Source organism: Pleurodeles waltl, chromosome 8 (genome assembly GCF_031143425.1).
Source record: "Pleurodeles waltl isolate 20211129_DDA chromosome 8, aPleWal1.hap1.20221129, whole genome shotgun sequence".
Taxonomy (NCBI): Eukaryota; Metazoa; Chordata; class Amphibia; order Caudata; family Salamandridae; genus Pleurodeles; species Pleurodeles waltl.
The window spans coordinates 999283288-999303081 of NC_090447.1; the positions used below are offsets into that span (position 1 = coordinate 999283288).

The window sequence follows — 19794 nt, forward strand, 5'->3', positions numbered from 1 at the left end:
AGTTTGGTAGTGTCATGCATGCATCCAGTAACAGCAACTGTAATGATGTAAGAGAAGGGATGTTTACGTTTTTCATACAGCAACATGTGGTACTAAAAAATTAATATATTTACTGTTTCAACGCTTTGCTATGGAGAATATACCAAGCTCCTTGAGGATGCAAAGCAGATGTAGGGATTAGTAGGTAGTTTGTGTTCAGTGTGAAAGGCCATTCGTCCCTGAGGGACAGTCCTGTAAGTAGGAGTCTTCACATAAACTAACCATCGTGCAGGAAAAACTAGAGGTTTGTGTGCCCCATGCTGTGCATTGCTCTGTTGGCCTAGTCCTAGCTATTTTGTCCCAATTGTCAGCCATGTGAAAGGTAATGTGAAGGAAGACCTCTTTGCAAGGAGACATGTTGGACAGTTTTCCAGGTGATTCATGAAAATGTTTGCCTTTTTTTGTGTTGTGTGTCGGTGCAAAGCAGGTCTGGGCCTATTACTCGTGCCGCAGAGTGCCCTGCCTCGTCTTCTTGCGGCGCACCTTATCCCTGTCGTGGTGTACATTCCGGCTTTCACAAGCTTTGTTTGTTTTTTACTTTTCCAGGAATGGGGCCTCCCTCAAGGTGTAACGTGCATTGGCACAAGGTTTCTGAAGGCTTCTCACTGAGCAGACACAGCCTATTAGCATTTTGAACACATTTGAGGGTTTTATTGGAGAAAGGAAATTTCAGTTCCAAACCGGGACCGGTCAAAACTGTTGCATATAAATAGCTACTGAAACTAGAACAAGCAAAGGAAGTGGTCGCATTTCTCCGGGTCTCATTTTTGCTGAGATCTCTAGCTAGAAACATATGAAAGTGTGAACCCTTTTGTTTAGATTTGTGGTTGATGTCGAGGCTACTGGATTGAGAACCGTGGGCTCCGGAGTTCACCATGGGCAATATGTACGAACACATTTTCCCATTGACACAGAATGGGAAAAACCCTTTGCTACATCTGCCCCCATGTGCCTTGAGACAAGACACAGCAACGGGAAGTGGTGCACCGCTTTAGTCTGTTTTATGCCTCTGATGAGCCAGAATTGTGACTTGGAAGAGGTTTTGGTTTCCATTGTGTACATATATGAATAGACTTGTGCAAAATTAAACATAGGACACATGTCAGTTATGTTAAAACACAAAACGCAGCATTAAACTGGATACGAACTACCCAGTAGTTGTCAATCTGACCTTGTTTTGTAAACACAGATATGAAAATAATGTTGCCATCAAAACCTCTAAAGTTAGATTTGTTGTCACAAACGCCCTTATCGTTAATTTGTTTTTCATATATACTATTTGACTCCACTGCATGCTATGAGCATATAATAGCAGATAAAAGGAGCTACACGGTGAAAGCACGGAGGCCACTGAAAGAGCTCAGCCTGTTCTGAAACCGCAGGCCTTCAGATTGGCCCAGAATGAAAGGTGGATATGTTCATGACTGGGGGACACAGCGTCCTTCACTCTGCGGTTCAGCATAGGCAGAGAATTCTGTCTCCTATGGCTACCTTCCTGGTTTGGGAAGTGAAGTGAAATGGAGTGTGCCATCAGCTGGCTGTTGTGCCTCCCTTTGTCTGTGAAGCTTACATTTGAAGGTTTGGTATTCTGTGGTTACATGATGTGTACGTTTAATAACGCTTTTTAAAATGGGGCTTGTTTGGTGATTGGTAGGGACGTCAGTTCCCTTATAACTGGTAACCTGTATTCCTTAAAATAGATTTGTATTTGTGCTTGCCGAGCTCTAGGGAGCTCATTGATTTGGTGGTTCAGTTACAAGGTTCCCTTTGTCAGTGGTGTTCACATTTTTTCTGGTCAAGAATTTGTTAAATTGTTCTTAAAATCTGGACACTCTTCATCTGCAGGGCTCTCGCTGTACCTCGGAGACATGACTCCCCTAGATACGCAGTCAAAGTGGTAATCATTCTGGCACCTACATGCTTGTGTCTCCTATGTTGCTTAGGTAAAAAGCCTTTCAGTTGTATGTGGTAGGTCTGTGAAGCCATGTGGACTGCACTGAGAAGTTACTTTTGGCTGCGTTGCAATGTTACACAAAAGCTACATTTTAAGAAGTGGTTTGTGTATTCTGAGTCTTCTTATCACTCTGGTCATTGCAATCAAAGTCTTAAAAATTTCCTTTTTCAGAAACTTTGTGCTTATATTTTTACATCTGTATCCTGTGGTAAGTATACAATCTTTAGAGCAGGGCTCTCCAACCTTTTCTATAGTGAGAGCTTCTTCTGATCAATGAAATAGTCCAGAGCTACTAGTGACTTTGACAATTGTTACAGTAGTGACCACAAGAGTGATCACACCTTCCAGGATCACAGTAGTGACTACCTAGGTGTATATCTCAAATTGAACTATATATGTATATGGATATATATATACACATACATATACACACACGCAGACTTCCTCTCACGATGCTGTGGTTGTCAATATTCTGACTACCTGGACATGTTATTATAGCACACCGACCATCCCAAAGCATAATACAGAGCTACCGACATCAATGTTGGGGAAAAACTCCACATGACTAATAAAATAAGTCACAGCAACAAGTGCCCACTGGTACAAAAGAACTGCTAACAGCTATAAATCTCCCAAGCACATATGCATTATAATTCAAAGAGCAACTTTAAAAACGTTTTTCCAGTCATCACCATACCACTCTCTCAGATTACACAGTTTTCTATCAAATATCCCCTTTTCATTTTAAATAAAAACAGTCCAAGAAAATGTTGTGTTTTTCACACACTGTATGACTGTTAGAGTAGGGCTTGCAAAATCACAAATCTCCATGTGACTTTGTAAATAGAGAGAGGAGACAGGTGATTATTTTTCAAGTCCTGGAGGTTGTCCCAGTGTGCAGTATGGAGGTGTACGCTGCTGCCTTCTTCAGTGTGGCTGGACCCTCTGAACTGCATGGTGTGCTGCACCTCAAGGAGCTACTTCCAGGGTGCTGGCGAGCAACTAGTAGCTCCCGAGCTACCTGTTTGAGACCCCTGCGTTAGAGAATCTTCATCAAAATCACCAGTGACTGAAATTCCACTGCACACAGCATCTTTCCAGTACTTGGCTTTCCTTTGACAAACGATTATTTTCTGGTCTTTTTAGTCCATGTGAGCCATTTGATGTAAAGGAAAGTCACGGGTTACAGAATTAACTGCTTTGTTAAAAAAAACTTAAGATATATAGTTTTGTTATGTGCAATATCTTATCTTTTTGACAGGTTGTACACCATTTTCTTGCCAGCTGGAGGGGCTAAATGAAATAGGTTGGGAGAGAAGGTTATTTCCCTGTAAGTTCATTGATTGGTGTCTGTTGAACTCATCGTAAATTGTGTGAACTGTTAGAGTTGTTTCAAGGGTTTTGACTCCTTTCATCTTGAAAGTCATTTTTTACATTTCACATAAAGCGGAAAGCACAGGGTCAGTTTTATTTCTCTGTAGTAAATAACCACACACTTTGGAATTGAACTGATAGAGTAACTTTCTGTCTTACTTTGCTTTGTCGCAATGTAAGTATTGGATAAAGTACCACCTGCTGTGCATTATTTGTTACACCGATGCTTTTTTGGCACATTGCCTTTTCCCCCTCATACATCAGTCACCCACACACCAATAGGTAAAAAAGTTAACTATCTAAATCTGAGGTTCCCCCTGAGCTTACTACCAACTCCAAATGGCACTCTAGTCCCACCCTCTAGGGAGGGAGCTATCACCCCCCCCCCCTTCATACCACCTACACCACTATATAATCTCCTGTAATGTAATTTAACCCTCCTTGAATTGCTAAGCCCCTGTTTAACCATTTTAAGTACACAGAACTTTCTGCCAGGCATATTCTCAGTTTCCATCCTCTTTCCGTGCACTTTGCAGGTCCCTTTTGACTGGCAGTTCGTTAGACGTCACAGGGGCACTTGCAGTTGGTGTGACTCCCCTGGCCTCCAGCAAAATGCCTTACCCTTTAGCAGAGACCATTGTATTGTTTGGATGCTCCTCTTTCTTAACATTTCCTGCCACAAAGGCAGAAATTAGACGACTGGGTGGACCCAGCCATTAACCACAATGAAAGGCCACTCACCACTTTCCCACCCCCACCATATCCCCATTTGCATTACATACAAAAGTTTGTGAAATCTTCGAGCAAAGTCAACATTCATCTTCCGATTACTGGCAAAATGGAACATAAATAACTTTTGCAATTAACGCAAGCATGTACATTTAAAAATATTGTCGTTCCCTGAAACTAACATCTTCAAAGAAGTATTGCTCTGAAAACTGCGAGAGATTTGTTTAGAGTCTGGAGGTGTATTTTCTTTCAGAAAATTGCGCTTGTGTGTGTCACAAAGGGGTGTGTATGCCCCTTTTTAATTTTTCTGGAACTGGTTATTTTATACTCTGGAACACATTAGAAGTGAACGTACTTTTATGTACATTGCCTGTATGGTAGGCAAACGTTCAGTTTGTGTTTTACCCTTAAATAGATTTGAAAAAAAGGGGCCATCTCCTCCGTCCAACATAAACAGGCTTGTGAAGTCTAGCAGCGAGCTTGTAACTGTTGAGACGTGTTAGCAGATGACACAATCAGTGATCAGTATTTTTAGCTGCCCCCCACCCCCGAGGTACACATTCTATAAATAGAGTGTGGATAAAGTGCATATCAGGTGATGTCACAGAAGTGGTATCACTCTATATGACATCGCTTTAAAGATAATTGCCCTATTTTACAGTGAAAGTTAAGATTCAGCATTTGCTATGTAAGATATCTATGGATAAGGAAGCAATCAGCGTGTTAAATCATAGGACTGGTGCCATTGGTGTTATATTATTGTGTCCATGAAAAGTTCAGGTGCTTCCAGGTCAGATATAGCTTGGATCGATATAGCAGAATTATGGTGTTAGCGTGCCTGATCCTTAGTAAGTTAACTTACTAGGGGACGCGTATAGGTCGATGAACTTTTTGAATCACATGGAGTATCCTAGTCCTGCAGTGATTACTAGATCTATAATTAACATCAGTAACCAAGAAGCATTTTGTGAAAGATCAACTACTCATGAATAACCACAACTCGGTAAAGAGTTAATAATTTTTATTTCCCCATTGATTACAACTCTAAATCATCTATTAGGTCAATCTTTATTCAATCCACTCAGTTTATTAATTCATTAACAGAAAACATCATCACTTGAAGAAAGCATATGCAGAAAATGCAATTCCATAAGCCAAGAATACCAGGATTAATAGCAGAGTTCAGCAAATAAGTTCATCAGTCAATTGTCATTGTCAATGTCACCCTTGACAGCCTACCTAACCAAGATTAGCATCAGCATGTGGGTCTTCATGCAAAAACGTTTGAGACAAAAATCATCAATTTTGAAAAATCTATCTAAGTGCGAATTTCTATAATCAGCACAGTTGGTAGCTAGAAGGAAAGGCATAAAATCGTCAGCCACATTTCCATAGCTGCCTATCCAGGATGGATCAGCAACAAGTCAGTCTTCGTCTTCAGGTCATCAATTAGGTAGCCACGGATCAGGCTCACAGATTATGAGCCCAACGACAGCACCTCGGACAGCGTCTCCTGACGTCATCAATTCTCCCCTCGCATCTGAAGTTTCAGCCCCTTATCATGACTTTTTATTAGGGTCTCCCAGTCCATCCCCCTAATTTTTAATTGGTCAGTCAATCAGCAGATATAACTTTAACCTATAGTATTTGTTTACCGAATCGACTAATTTCAATAGCAGTTCGTTCACAAGATGCGGGTTGGTCCATTATATGATGTCCTCACCATCCGGCTCTTCAGGTATCAAAATTGTTGCATGTTCCTCTTCAGTCAGTGCCTTCATTGTTTAAGTCCTGGGAAAGTACATTTAGCCTACTCTACACATAATTGTATCAAATTGTCTTCATCATCTGCTGTCCGCCGGTACATTGCAGAAAATTCTAGCTAAGCAACTTTAACATCAGGCAGGTCAGGGTCAGTTCATGCATCCAGTTTATTGCAAGGCGTTTAGTATTTCTGCTCTCTGTGTGTGAGGCCTAGGAAGACTAGGCCTTAAGTTCAGCTAATTAAGCGCTACAAATTAATGCAAAACATAGGTTATACGTTTCAATATGACATATTACTACATTTTTCTCATATATTTTCATTATTTCATATAGTTTCAGTATATATACATGGTAATCACACCCCGAGGGCACATTTTCAAACATGCACATTATTTTCTCTACGCATTTCTCATTAGTAAACACATATACATCATTAATAATTTTCTTAATTAGCATATCTGCTTCAACAATGGTATAATTATGGTGCTAGAGAATATTCTGGTCAACATGAGTTTTGCCCTTTGCAGCAAGTCTGTCTGGAGTTTTCTCAAAGTTGTGTTTTTAGTCTTAAGTACATGTGTGGTGTGTAAGTTGGGAAAGATATTGCAGTCTCTGCATCTTCCCTGAGCACTGACACTGGCCAGTATTTCTACTGACTCAGTCCATGGGCCACATCTTGGTATTCGAGAAATCCTGTCTTAACTTCACAAAATCGACAGCAAGACTCAAAACTCTTTGAAGGAAGACTTGTTTGTAGTGATTGTCTTCCTCATGCAATGGTTAATGTTTTCGACTGAGCCATCTAGCCACGGAGGCTCATTGTTGAACATGTGTTTTATTTTGTGTAATTTCTTTTACTGTGTTCAACGTGCACTAATGGTGGCTGTGATTTTGCTGTAAACCGTAGTTGACCAAGATGTCTGAAGGCTTGCTAGATTTTCAGGATGCTCACATGGCATACATTCATTTATGACCCTACATATAAGTGTTTTATCTAGTGAATTGGGTTTGCTTAAAGTCTGGTATGGAGACGGCCTCATGCCAAAATTGGATCCCTCATGTAAACTGACCACACATTTCCTTTGTTGTTAAGGATTTGTGTCCTATGCAACACACTCTGAGATTTTTGTAGTTATGTTTGCAAGATAACTTTTCAGTTCACAGGCATGGCTTTCGGGTTGTCATCAGCATTTTTCAACACAAGACTTCAGAAGTGTTTCAAGGGATGGACAACATTCTCTACTTTCAAGATGACATACTGATGTTTGGTAAGACGATTGAGGAGCACAACCCAGTATTGAAACAAGCCTTACAGTGGATTATGGATGTAGGTCTGTCTTTGCGTAAGGACAAATGTTGTTTCTAGTAAGAACAAGTGAAATACTTCGGGTACATATTGTTGTCTGACAGAGTTAAGCCAAAGAAAATTCTGTTGAAGGCTATTGAACTGGCTCCAGGGACAAGAATCAATTGAGGTCCTTTATGGGCCTCATAGAATACTACGCAAAGTTTGTGCAGAGGTTTGCTGATAAAACAGACGTGTTGAGATTGTTGTTAAGAAAGGGCCAAACCTTCATTTGCAAGGAGGAATAAGAGGTGTGTTTTAATATGATTACAAAAGAAATTTGTGAGGCAGGGGTTCTTGTGCCATTCGACATTGGCCGCAAGTCAATCATAACAGTGGATCCAAGTGCAACAGGTGTGGCTGCCATTCTTTCCCAAAAACATAGCAGCCGGGAAAAAACTGTTGCTTTTGCATCAAGGACGCAAACGGGTGCTGAAAGAAACTACTCTATGATTGAGAGAGAGGCCCCGGCTGCTGCCTGGGGTGTGGAGTATTACCAAAAGTACATATGGGGTATAGAGTTTCTATTAAAGTCGGATCATAAGCCATTGATTAAAGTTCTTCTTCCTGGTGGGGCTGGCAAAGGTTCTGCAAGGTTGGCTAGATTGGCTGATAGACTCCAAGAATGTTGGTGTGTTCCAGAGCACATACAGGGTTGGCATAACACATAGGCTGCTTGTCTGTCCCAGTTTGCAGTTGATTGTGATTTGCAAGATGGATTGAATGAATGGAGTGGCAGACAGGAAGAACCTATAGCTTCAATGTTTGATGTTGTGTTGGAAGGGGCAGGTGCTTTTACGACAGATGAGTGGATAGTGATGACATCCTTAAGGAAGTTATGCCGATGATGGTTTCTGAAAGCAAGAGAGAAAGTTGTGTTGCGTGTGAGTGCGTCCTTTTGTGAAAATTATTGGTGAAATGACCATGTTTGGTGATAAGGTTTTGATGAGGGGCGATAGGTTTGTGCTTCGGATAGGTTTGGGAGGTAAGCTCATAAGTATGCTGCAGGAAGGACATTTGGGGCAGTGTCTAATGCAACGTAGTCTCAAAGCCCAATTCTGGTGGCTGGGCATGGATGAACAGGTCACAGCATGGGTGGTGAAATGTGGTGTGTAAAGCGGGGGAGAAGAGACTTAGAGTGGGTAAGCAATCGGTCATGGGGCATACAACCTATCCGGGAGAGGCTTGGCATAATGTATGCATTGATTTTATGGGTCCAATATCTGACTTGAGTAGCGATTGTAGGTTTGCTTTGGTGGGTGTGCAGGTATTTTCCAGGTGGGAAAGTGTGTGTTTCATTAAAGAAATCACCACGGAAGCCACCATTAAAACTTTAAGAAAGATGTTGTTAGAGGAGGGGGACCATCTAATCTCGTAACCACAATGGCACACAGTTAGCATCTCATGAAATGAAGATATTTCTCTAAAAGCATGGTATTGTTAACGCGTTGTTAATTTATTACACATTAGGACTCGTTTTAGGCCAATGAATCTTGTGACCCAGTGGAGAGACTGTAGGACGAGATAACTGATCAATATATCAATAATGTCATCAATATTTACCACCACAATGCACTTTACTTTGGATAAAGACATTAATCAAATTGTCGACGCAACCATTACCTTTCAGCCATGAATAACCACACCTTTAGATAGAATTTTATGAATTTTATTCCCTATTGATTACAATCTACGAGCAAAAGAGTTAATCTCAATACCAGGAAGCATAAGAGCATAGTCACGATATGGCAACTGTGATAAGATTTCATTAATGCAAGAATCACAAACATAAGAACATAGCACAGCGCGTACATAGATCAGAATACAGTAAATGTCATATACGTCTCAGTTCAGCATAGCGTAACGTCAGTCATTTTGTCTTATTTGCGTCAGTCGAAGTGAACTCCTGTCCTAACCACTAATTAGCATCAGCATGTTGGGCTTCATGCAAAACAATTTAGTACACCAATTTAGAAAAAATCAAATTATGGTCTCTATCAAAATAAGCAGTTGATACCTAGAAAGGAAAAGCAAACAGACAAATTACAAATTGCATTGTCATAATTACCCTCCAAGGATTAGGTCAGCACACAGGATCAGTCTTCGTCTTCAGGACATCAGTCAAAACGCCATCAGTCTAAACTCGTCTAAAGGACAGGGGACACTTCCCTCATAAGGACGAGAAGTGTAAGGGGCAGTCTATGGGTGAGGATGATTTAATAAGTCACAAAGTCACCAAACAGAGTGACAGAGTTTCTGGATAAAATCAATAGCATTCCCTACCTAGTTCTAACTACCCTTCTGTGACATGGGTTTTTATCCCTTTTTCGTAACACCTTCCCCCAAAATTCTATTGGACATTTACTATACCCCACTATCTTTAACCTATCAAATTATACATTAGGTAATTCTAATTGTCACCCCACGATAATTCAGAACATTTTGATTGGTCTTCATAATTGTCGTCTTCAGAGGTGGCACATCCGGGAGGTTACTTCATCTCTTGGCACGTCTTCTCTGGTCAGCCGTTACTTTGTCCATGGTTTAAACGTCCTTGTACATTACATTAATCTACATTTGTTTCAACTTTATATTCAAAATTTTAGCTAAGGCACCAAATAAGTGGTTGGGAACGGTATCATAAAGATACATTCATCTTCCGAATTGAAGAAAAAGTACATTTGCAGGGTCATGGACCTTTGCGAGTCAGCACACTGAAAAACAGAAAAAATCTTTTAATATGAGAGCCAGGCAGCTAAAACCCACAGCTCACACTAACTTAAGGCCTAAGATTTTTAATGCAACATCGTAAACGCTAATATAAACTTGATTAACCATAGCATGAACAATTTTACTCATTATTGTTATTAGTTCGCATACACATTGGTGGCCACATATACCATAGTCATAATTTGAATGCACGTTAAGCAAAATCACTATTATTGTTGTTTTCTATGCAACATCGTTGAGCATTGATATAAGTATTTAATTTTAATATATCTATTATTTAATCTACGCTCTCTCAGTATCATGCATCAGCACATCTCTTTTTACAACCCATAAGGGAACGGTATCATGGAGAGACCCGACAGACTGGTTAAGGGTGTGATCCAAATGGCTGATGTGGTGGGACACAATATAAGCAGGGCTTTTGAGAATTAATATGGGATTATCACACTACAAAACAAGAAGCCACTTTGAAATCGTCCTTTGAGCTAATGAGGGGAAGAGTTCCAGGTTCTAAAATGGTTCTCTCGTGGATGAAAGAGGTGGTGTGCAAGAACTCAAGTCAAGAAGGTCAATTTAGATTTAAGTAGTGCGACTGTGGAGGGTGATTAGGGGACAAAACAGGACGGGTGGTGAGAGGTTTGTCAAAATTGAAAGGTCTATATAAACAGGTGCTTGTATACAAGTATTATCTGATTTTGGAGAATGGCGAGCAGTGGAATTGACGCTAATTGCGTTGTAGCAGAAGAGGGGTAATTCAGAGGTGAAGAGGATTGAGGATTGCAGTGAGTACACGTTGATGAAAGATGGTGATTTTGAACCCACTTTGACAGAAAGGAGGATGAGTGATGGAATACCTTCCACTCTCAGGGAGGACCGAGATGTTGGAAATGCCAGGAGTTTCGATGGCGCAAGTGTAAGGGATCGCAGACCACCAGGGTATTCGAAAGATTAAATTCGATAATTATTGCCTATAATTTTGAGTTGCAAACCATCACAATGCTTACATTTACTCATTTACTCATTGTTCTTGTTTTTCATTTTAGTTTTGTGTGGTTTTATTCCAATTATGTTGTTTCATGTTTGCTGAAGACTAACCTATGCTTTTATTGTAAAGAGGATCTCTTCTCCTTTTACTGTAATTTTGCCATCACATAGAACGGAATGGGGTTGTGTCGTATAGAGTTTAAGACTTGTGGTCTGGGATTTAGCTTCTTGATGTCTTGTGCTTTCGTTGTAGTGGAATCCTGCAATTGTCCCTATTCTGTTTTGAAGAGCAAACATCCCGTTGCTGGCATTTGATGACTGGCCAGCAGCGGAAAGTCTGCTCTGAGCCGTTGCACACAATACAGTCACTTACCTCCCTCATTGCTGTATATGCCTATGTTCGTTCACAACATATTCCAGTGATTATTTAATGTAAGGAAATAATAACATGACGTTCTTCACACAAATAAGGGTTTTATAAAGCCATCGGATTATAAATCATTTCAGGCTCTGTACCTGTTTCAGTGTACTGAGGAGGCCACTAGAAATAGGTTTTTAACACCAAACATTGCAACTCATATAGGCAATAGAAGTACGAACTGAGCCCACAGTGGCACTATTTTTTTCATAAAATTTAATGGTTTTTGCAGATGCATCAGTTATCTACTTTTGTCTGCAGTGTGTATTACAAATTGATTGTTGAGTCGTTTTGGAAGCCGTGGTACCTATTTAGTTTTTAACTGCTGGCTGAGTCGCATATCGCGAGGCACCTATATGATTATAAAACTCACCCTATCCTCTTGCCTCGGGCATGGTAACCCAAATAAGATACACGGTGACTGTGCTTTACAGCAGCCTAAACCCTAAAGAGTAACTTAACTTCACTTTTTATATTGTACCAAGTGTTGAGAGTAGCAAAATAATTTGCATATAGTTAGTAGACTTGTGCTATACTGAACAACCCAATATTCCCTCAGGAGACTAGGTACATATCTAATAAAAGCAAATTTAGCAATTAAATGAGTTTACTAATTCAGACTGTTCAAAAGTAAAAAAAATAAAACAAAAATAAAGCCCATGCGTCCTGGTGGCTTTCCAAAAGTTGAAAATGATTTAGGAAATTGAGTTGTAGCGAGGAGACCAAGAAAGGGCCTTCTAAGGCTGAGAGAATGATGCATCGTCCCAAGCCCCCAAAACCTCCCTCTCTTCCCATCACTGTTCTTCAATAGCCATTGGTAGTTGGGGCGCATTATTATACTTTTGCTCTTGTCTGAAGAGTGGAGACTGTGACCTCACTTCAAAAGTACACCTTCAGTTCATAAGGGAAGACAAGATCCCTCGGCCCACATGTGGTATGCCTGAGAAGTGTTGTTTCATGGACTGTGGAAAAATGAAAAATCCTGATTTGTTTTTATATTCGCAGTTTACGTAGTGGAAATTGAGCGACAAAGCAGCAATGCAGTAAACAGGCTGGGAGGCTAGAGTAGGTAGAGCAAAGGGAGTGGCTCACGGAAGAAGGAGCGTGAATATGGTATCAGGGACAGAGATAGTCTGGCGGGATGGCAGTGATATTTGCCTGCATCTTTATGTGAGTATTACTTGGGATTCATGGTGCGTTAGTAGAATGGACAAATTCCCCCCTCCCCTCATTTGACCAGACTCACATAGTGTTTCTTGCTGACTTGCTAATTCACTCCTCCAGATACCATTATACTCAGTTTTTCCTTTATGCTTTGTCTTATTGAACAGTGTCTTGGTTACATATTTTCTGGGAGTAATTAATGTGTCATATATAAGATTCAAAAGGTTTGGATATTTTAAAGATATAGGATAGCACCCACATGAAGAACGGAATAAGAACCATAAAAAATAGACTGCTAGGTAACTTGAAAGGGGTTTCCCAAGAAGTCAGATTGATGTGGGGGAGGTTTGTTCCGCCCAGCACGTGAGAGGGATGTCAGTATTTGCTATAGCATAAGGAGCGACAGATGATGGCCCCACTAGATACAGCAAACTTTGAGAATATGGATGTTGTGTTGTGATCTGGTTCGGTGCATGTGGAGGGCTGCACCTTACAGACTATCGCCACTCTGTAAAGAACTGTGGTTTGCAGTGCTGGGAAGATGGCAGCGGCAGTACTCTACACATTGGACAGCTTTATATATGAGGGAAGTGCCAAGAGGGTTCACCCGCAATAGATTTTCAAGAAGGCTATTGTGCAGAATTGAAAGGAGACAATTGGTCTTGTTAAGCGACTGTCAGACTCTTAAAGGGATCGATGAATAGTGCGGTGTGATCACTGCTGGGGCATGCTCTATCCACTGCCAGTGACTGACTGATTAGGTCTCTTATTGTTTTCTGTTAGCAGAAAAATTGATTTTTATTTATTTTTTCTCGTATTTTGAGAATCTAGTTGGGCCTCTGTAGTGTGCAATTAAAAAGAAGAAATTCGTGTACCCTAACGGGAAAGGAACCGAGCTGTCCCATTTCCCTCCAATAAATAATTGTTGTTCTTGTCCCTGAAAGTACATGCCACATCCGTTTGGTGATATTAATGATGAGACACTGGTGTGCATGGCTTTCTCCAGGGATTTATTTTAAGTAAAATAGAAAACTGTCCAAACTGAGAGACTTACGTTGTTCACCTTAAAATATTTTTATTGTTTTTTATTCCACTTATAAGTTGCTTTGCGAATTTTGTCTTCCTCTATTGTAACAAAAGCCATCTTTAGTATTTCAATGACGGCTGTGGGGGGAAAACGGTTGTTATTGTGCTGATACAGGCCGATTATTCAGACGGTCGATTGCAGCATTTAAAAAACGATTTTACAGGCAGAGGTTATTTTGAACTGCCCGCGAAAGATAATCCTACGTACTACCTATGTGTTTAAAAATTGTCTGATGTTTAAAGACTTACTTACAGACATTCTGTGATTTGTATCACAATCAGAGCTTGGAAAAAAGTTAGTTTCCGAAGCTTTTTGTGAAAGTTTTATTGGTTGTCATTGAACCTGTGTGTTTTGTTGTTAAGTGTTTTGTTTCGTTTTCTATGGCAGTGCTGCTGAAAGTTCTGTGGTCCTGGTTTGAAATTACCACGTCTCCACAACTTCTCCATTTACGTACTTCACGTGCACATGCTGTGAGTATTAAGAGCTTGTTGGCGGCAGGGCAGCATCTGCGAGGATATCTGTTCCATAACAAACACCACTTTTACGTCTCACAGCTTTGGGCTCCTCTGGGAGCGTCAGACTGTAGTAAGGTCCGGGGTACAACACACACAGCAGTGTAAAAGCGAACAGCTTAGACAAAGTCCTCTACATTCTTATTTCTTTCTTTTACTCTTCTTTCTGTGTAGGTGTTGTACTTTCACAAGCAACACACCTGATATGCTGTGCCCCCTAGTACTGGACATTTTCAAGGCTATACCCTTCTGTATACGTAGCAATGCTATCTATAGTTTCTTAAATGGAAGGTGTAGGAGGCTGGACTGGCTTGTAGTGAGTACCTAGGGGTACTTGCACCTTGCACCAGGCCCAGTTATCCCTTATTAGTGTATAGGGTGTCTAGCAGCTTAGGCTGATAGATAATGGTAGCTTAGCAGAGCAGCTTAGGCTGAACTAGGAGACGTGTGAAGCTACTACAGTACCACTTAGTGTCATATACACAATATCATAAGAAAACACAATACACAGTTATACTAAAAATAAAGGTACTTTATTTTTATGACAATATGCCAAAGTATCTTAGAGTGTACCCTCAGTGAGAGGATAGGAAATATACACAAGATATATATACACAATAGCAAAAATATGCAGTATAGTCTTAGAAAACAGTGCAAACAATGTATAGTTACAATAGGATGCAATGGAGACACATAGGGATAGGGGCAACACAAACCATATACTCCAGAAGTGGAATGCGAGCCACGAATGGACCCCAAACCTATGTGACCTTGTAGAGGGTCGCTGGGACTATTAGAAAATAGTGAGGGTTAGAAAAATAGCCCACCCCAAGACCCTGAAAAGTGAGTGCAAAGTGCACTAAAGTTCCCCAAAGGATAAAGAAGTCGTGATAGGGGAATAAGGCAGGAAAGACACAAACCAACAATGCAACAACGCTGGATTTCCAATCTGGGGTACCTGTGGAACAAGGGGACCAAGTCCAAAAGTCACAAGCAAGTCGGAGATGGGCAGATGCCCAGGAAATGCCAGCTGCGGGTGCAAAGAAGCTTCTACTGGACAGAAGAAGCTGCGGTTTCTGCAGGAACGCAAAGGGCTAGAGACTTCCCCTTTGGAGGACGGATCCCTCTCGCCTTGTAGAGCCGTGCAGAAGTGTTTTCCCGCCGAAAGGACGCCAACAAGCCTTGCTAGCTGCAAATCGTGCGGTTAGCGTTTTTGGATGCTGCTGTGGCCCAGGAGGGACCAGGAGGTCGCAAATTGGACCAGGAGGTAGAGGGGACGTCGAGCAAGACAAGGAGCCCTCTTAGCAGCAGGTAGCACCCGGAGAAGTGCCAGAAACAGGCACTACGAGGATGCGTGAAACGGTGCTCACCCGAAGTCGCACAAAGGAGTCCCACGTCGCCGGAGACCAACTTAGAAAGTTGTGCAATGCAGGTTAGAGTGCCGTGGACCCAGGCTTGGCTGTGCACAAAGGATTTCCGCCGGAAGTGCACAGGGGCCGGAGTAGCTGCAAAAGTCGCGGTTACCAGCAATGCAGTCTAGCGAGGTGAGGCAAGGACTTACCTCCACCAAACTTGGACTGAAGAGTCACTGGACTGTGGGAGTCACTTGGACAGAGTTGCTGGATTCGAGGGACCTCGCTCGTCGTGCTGAGAGGAGACCCAAGGGACCGGTAATGCAGCTTTTTGGTGCCTGCGGTTGCAGGGGGAAGATTCCGTCGACCCACGGGAGATTTCTTCGGAGCTTCTAGTGCAGAGAGGAGGCAGACTACCCCCACAGCATGCACCACCAGGAAAACAGTCGAGAAGGCGGCAGGATCAGCATTACAGAGTTGCAGTAGTCGTCTTTGCTACTACGTTGCAGGTTTGCAGGCTTCCAGCGCGGTCAGCAGTCGATTCCTTGGCAGAAGGTGAAGAGAGAGATGCAGAGGAACTCGGATGAGCTCTTGCATTCGTTATCTAAAGAATCCCAAGAGACAGAGACCCTAAATAGCCAGAAAAGAGGGTTTGGCTAACTAGGAGAGAGGATAGGCTAGCAACACCTGAAGGAGCCTATCACAAGGAGTCTCTGACGTCACCTGGTGGCACTGGCCACTCAGAGCAGTCCAGTGTGCCAGCAGCACCTCTGTTTCCAAGATGGCAGAGGTCTGGAGCACACTGGAGGAGCTCTGGGCACCTCCCAGGGGAGGTACAGGTCAGGGGAGTGGTCACTCCCCTTTCCTTTGTCCAGTTTCGCGCCAGAGCAGGGCTAAGGGGTACCTGAACCGGTGTAGACTGGCTTATGCAGAATTGGGCACATCTGTGCCCAAGAAAGCATTTCCAGAGGCTGGGGGAGGCTACTCCTCCCCTGCCTTCACACCATTTTCCAAAGGGAGAGGGTGTAACACCCTCTCTCAGAGGAAGTTCTTTGTTCTGCCATCCTGGGCCAGGCCTGGCTGGACCCCAGGAGGGCAGATGCCTGTCTGAGGGGTTGGCAGCAGCAGCAGCTGCAGTGAAACCCCGGGAAAGGCAGTTTGGCAGTACCAGGGTCTGTGCTACAGACCACTGGGATCATGGGATTGTGCCAACTATGCCAGGATGGTATAGAGGGGGCAATTCCATGATCATAGACATATTACATGGCCATATTCGGAGTTACCATTGTGAAGCTACATATAGGTAGTGACCTATATGTAGTGCACGCGTGTAATGGTGTCCCCGCACTCACAAAGTCCGGGGAATTGGCCCTGAACAATGTGGGGGCACCTTGGCTAGTGCCAGGGTGCCCACACACTAAGTAACTTAGCACCCAACCTTTACCAGGTAAAGGTTAGACATATAGGTGACTTATAAGTTACTTAAGTGCAGTGTAAAATGGCTGTGAAATAACGTGGACGTTATTTCACTCAGGCTGCAGTGGCAGGCCTGTGTAAGAATGGTCAGAGCTCCCTATGGGTGGCAAAAGAAATGCTGCAGCCCATAAGGATCTCCTGGAACCCCAATACCCTGGGTACCTCAGTACCATATACTAGGGAATTATAAGGGTGTTCCAGTAAGCCAATGTAAATTGGTAAAATTGGTCACTAGCCTGTTAGTGACAATTTGAAAGTAATGAGAGAGCATAACCACTGAGGTTCTGGTTAGCAGAGCCTCAGTGAGACAGTTAGGCATCACACAGGGAACACATACCTATAGGTCACAAACGTATGAGCACTGGGGTCCTGACTAGCAGGGTCACAGTGACACATAACAAACATACTGAAAACATAGGGTTTTCACTGTGAGCACTGGGCCCTGACAAGCAGGATACCAGTGAGACAGTGAAAACACCCTGACATACACTCACAAACAGGCCCAAAGTGGGGGTAACAAGGCTAGAAAGAGGCTACTTTCTCACAGAAGGGCAGTAAAGTGGTCTGGCCAGTGAAGACAAAAATAGAAATACAGTTTAAAAATCTTGTCCCAGTGTCTTGGATACCAAAGATGAGGTGTAGTTAGTTTCCAGACAAAACTTTCTTGTAGCCACAGTGCCTCCTCAAGAGCTAGTACTCCAAGAGTATCTACTCAAGAGCTATTTGAATACATTTTGATGAATGGAAACCACTATTTGGCCACTCATGTTAAGGGTGTATAGGATGTCTAGGGCTGAAAGCAAAAAGTTAATGAGTGGAGTGTCCTACTACACTGAACAAAGCATATGGAGATGTTCAATGTTAGGAAGAAACTGGTCCAAATCCTCCTCTGCTAACAGCCAAGGGGAAGGCAATAGCTCGAGGTGCACCCTGTCATAAGGATATCCATCTGCTCCTTTACTCTCCTTTTTTAGCTGTCCATTGCATATATAGAGGTTATTATAAAGAGCATAATGCTTAACTCATTGTGAACCATTACATTTGTTGGCAGATAAGGCATTCAGCTAATTTGAAATTAATTGATTATCCGAGGGTCACAGAATATAGTCGTATTAGGAATGCTGGATTAGTTCTTCCACTTTCAACATGTTAGATGTACGTGGCACTTATGGGTCTTCTTACCAGTTGTAAATAAAGCCTAGTTGTATGATAAAGCAAGTAAATTAGTTTTCCTTCAGAGTGTTCATGTCTTTTTGTGATAAACCTTTCAGTAACTCACCTGATTCATGTTCCAGATTCGGGGTCTGTTTGGCTCCAATTTTAATCGAAGAAAGCTAGCTCCTCCTTTCATTCTTCTTGGTGGTATGAAATGAGTTCTATAGTCCTATGGTGATATTAGTATTCAGTGTTTTATTATAGGTGCCCTGCTCTGTGCTCTTGAGACTAGTGCTCACACAGAAGCATCTTGTTACTTCTTAGACATAGATGTCCTCTGACACGGCATTGCAGTCTGGCCTGCGATGCCTACACCTAAAATAAGCAGTCAGTAGGAAGCGGGTACAGGGGGTAGGTGAGTAACTGATTGCAGAGCTTGGTACCAAGCGATACAGGCAGGTGTAAGGTCAGCAGAGCGATGCTTAGCTTGGAGAGTAGATGAGCTGGTCTGAACCAGAAGGAAATGAGATTATATAATTTATCATGAAAGGTTTTTCTTTATTAGATCTTCTATGTCTTGTTTTGCGGTCAAAGTTTGAGGTCAAGAGGTGAAGAAAGCCACAATGTACCCTGCCAGGTGCCCCGAACTGACTTTAACTTTGCGTTGCTTGTTTGTGCTTGATCTGTGGATAACGGGAGAGCGGTTCTCCATATGAAGCAGTCCTATTAATAGAATGTCACCCGGGGTTAGCAACTGTTTTTTTGTCAGGTTGAATGTCACCTGCTTCTTTGATGTATCTTTGAGATGTAGTTTTTGACAGCAGTCCTATGTGCTGAGAACCTTGTCTTAGGTTGTTTCTTTTATGTCTGAATACATTTGTATATCCTAAAACAACTTAAGTTTCAGAAGTCCTACTGGGGTCATAGTGATGCCAACATAAATGATTTCTCCAAAATCATCATAAATTGCGTGCAGCAGGTTGAGTTTTAAGACCTTGGTAAGCTGCGTCTTACAAAGGGTCGTCTGTACAGGTATGTGTCTCTTCTGAGTCAAGTATAGGCGTGTCATCCTACTTCAGCTTATGAGGAGCATTGTAATACTCTCTACCCATTTTCTCTATTAACAGATATTGCTGTCTTTGTGCTACTAATCATGAGTGGGCTATGAGTGCATGTATGCGCTAATATGTGCCTTGGTTGAAAAACCAGCCTAAAGAAAGTGGTTCAGATAAATTATTTTCTTTGAACAAATACTTTTCTACACCAACCTTGTAAAATCCTTTCTTAACTAAAACACATTTCTTTTAACAGTAGTCCCCTTTGCCACCAGGCTACCTTTTTTTCATTTTTAAAAAACCCTCTTTCCTGCCCCTAGTGATACTCCTGTTCTACTTCCTTTTTATAGACTGCCTTGACAGTGCAGCTGACGCCAAGTATGTGAGCATCACTAGAGAGGGGCTTTAGCTCTGCCCACATGCTGGGAGCCAGGTGCCCATATTTTGATTGGGCAGAAGTTCTGTGCTTCCACAAAAAAAGTGCTTGCCCTCCACACAGCTGTGATAATTTCGTTTATTTATCTAGTTGCCTGAGGTTGGACATTCAGAGGCTCAGACATGGCACTATAATGCTATTAAAGTGTCTTAGATATTTAGATAAATTATGGTGTTTTTCCCGGGTAGCAGCACAGATGGGAGGGGAGTATTCATTAACC

General features: G+C 42.1%; 1 protein-coding gene across 3 annotated transcripts in view; it reads left to right on the forward strand.

The window, feature by feature from the left end:
* The window catches only part of TBC1D4 (TBC1 domain family member 4), a 599835-nt gene that overhangs the window by 3796 nt on the left and 576245 nt on the right, over positions 1-19794 (forward strand). The gene's annotated exons all lie outside the window — the stretch shown is intronic.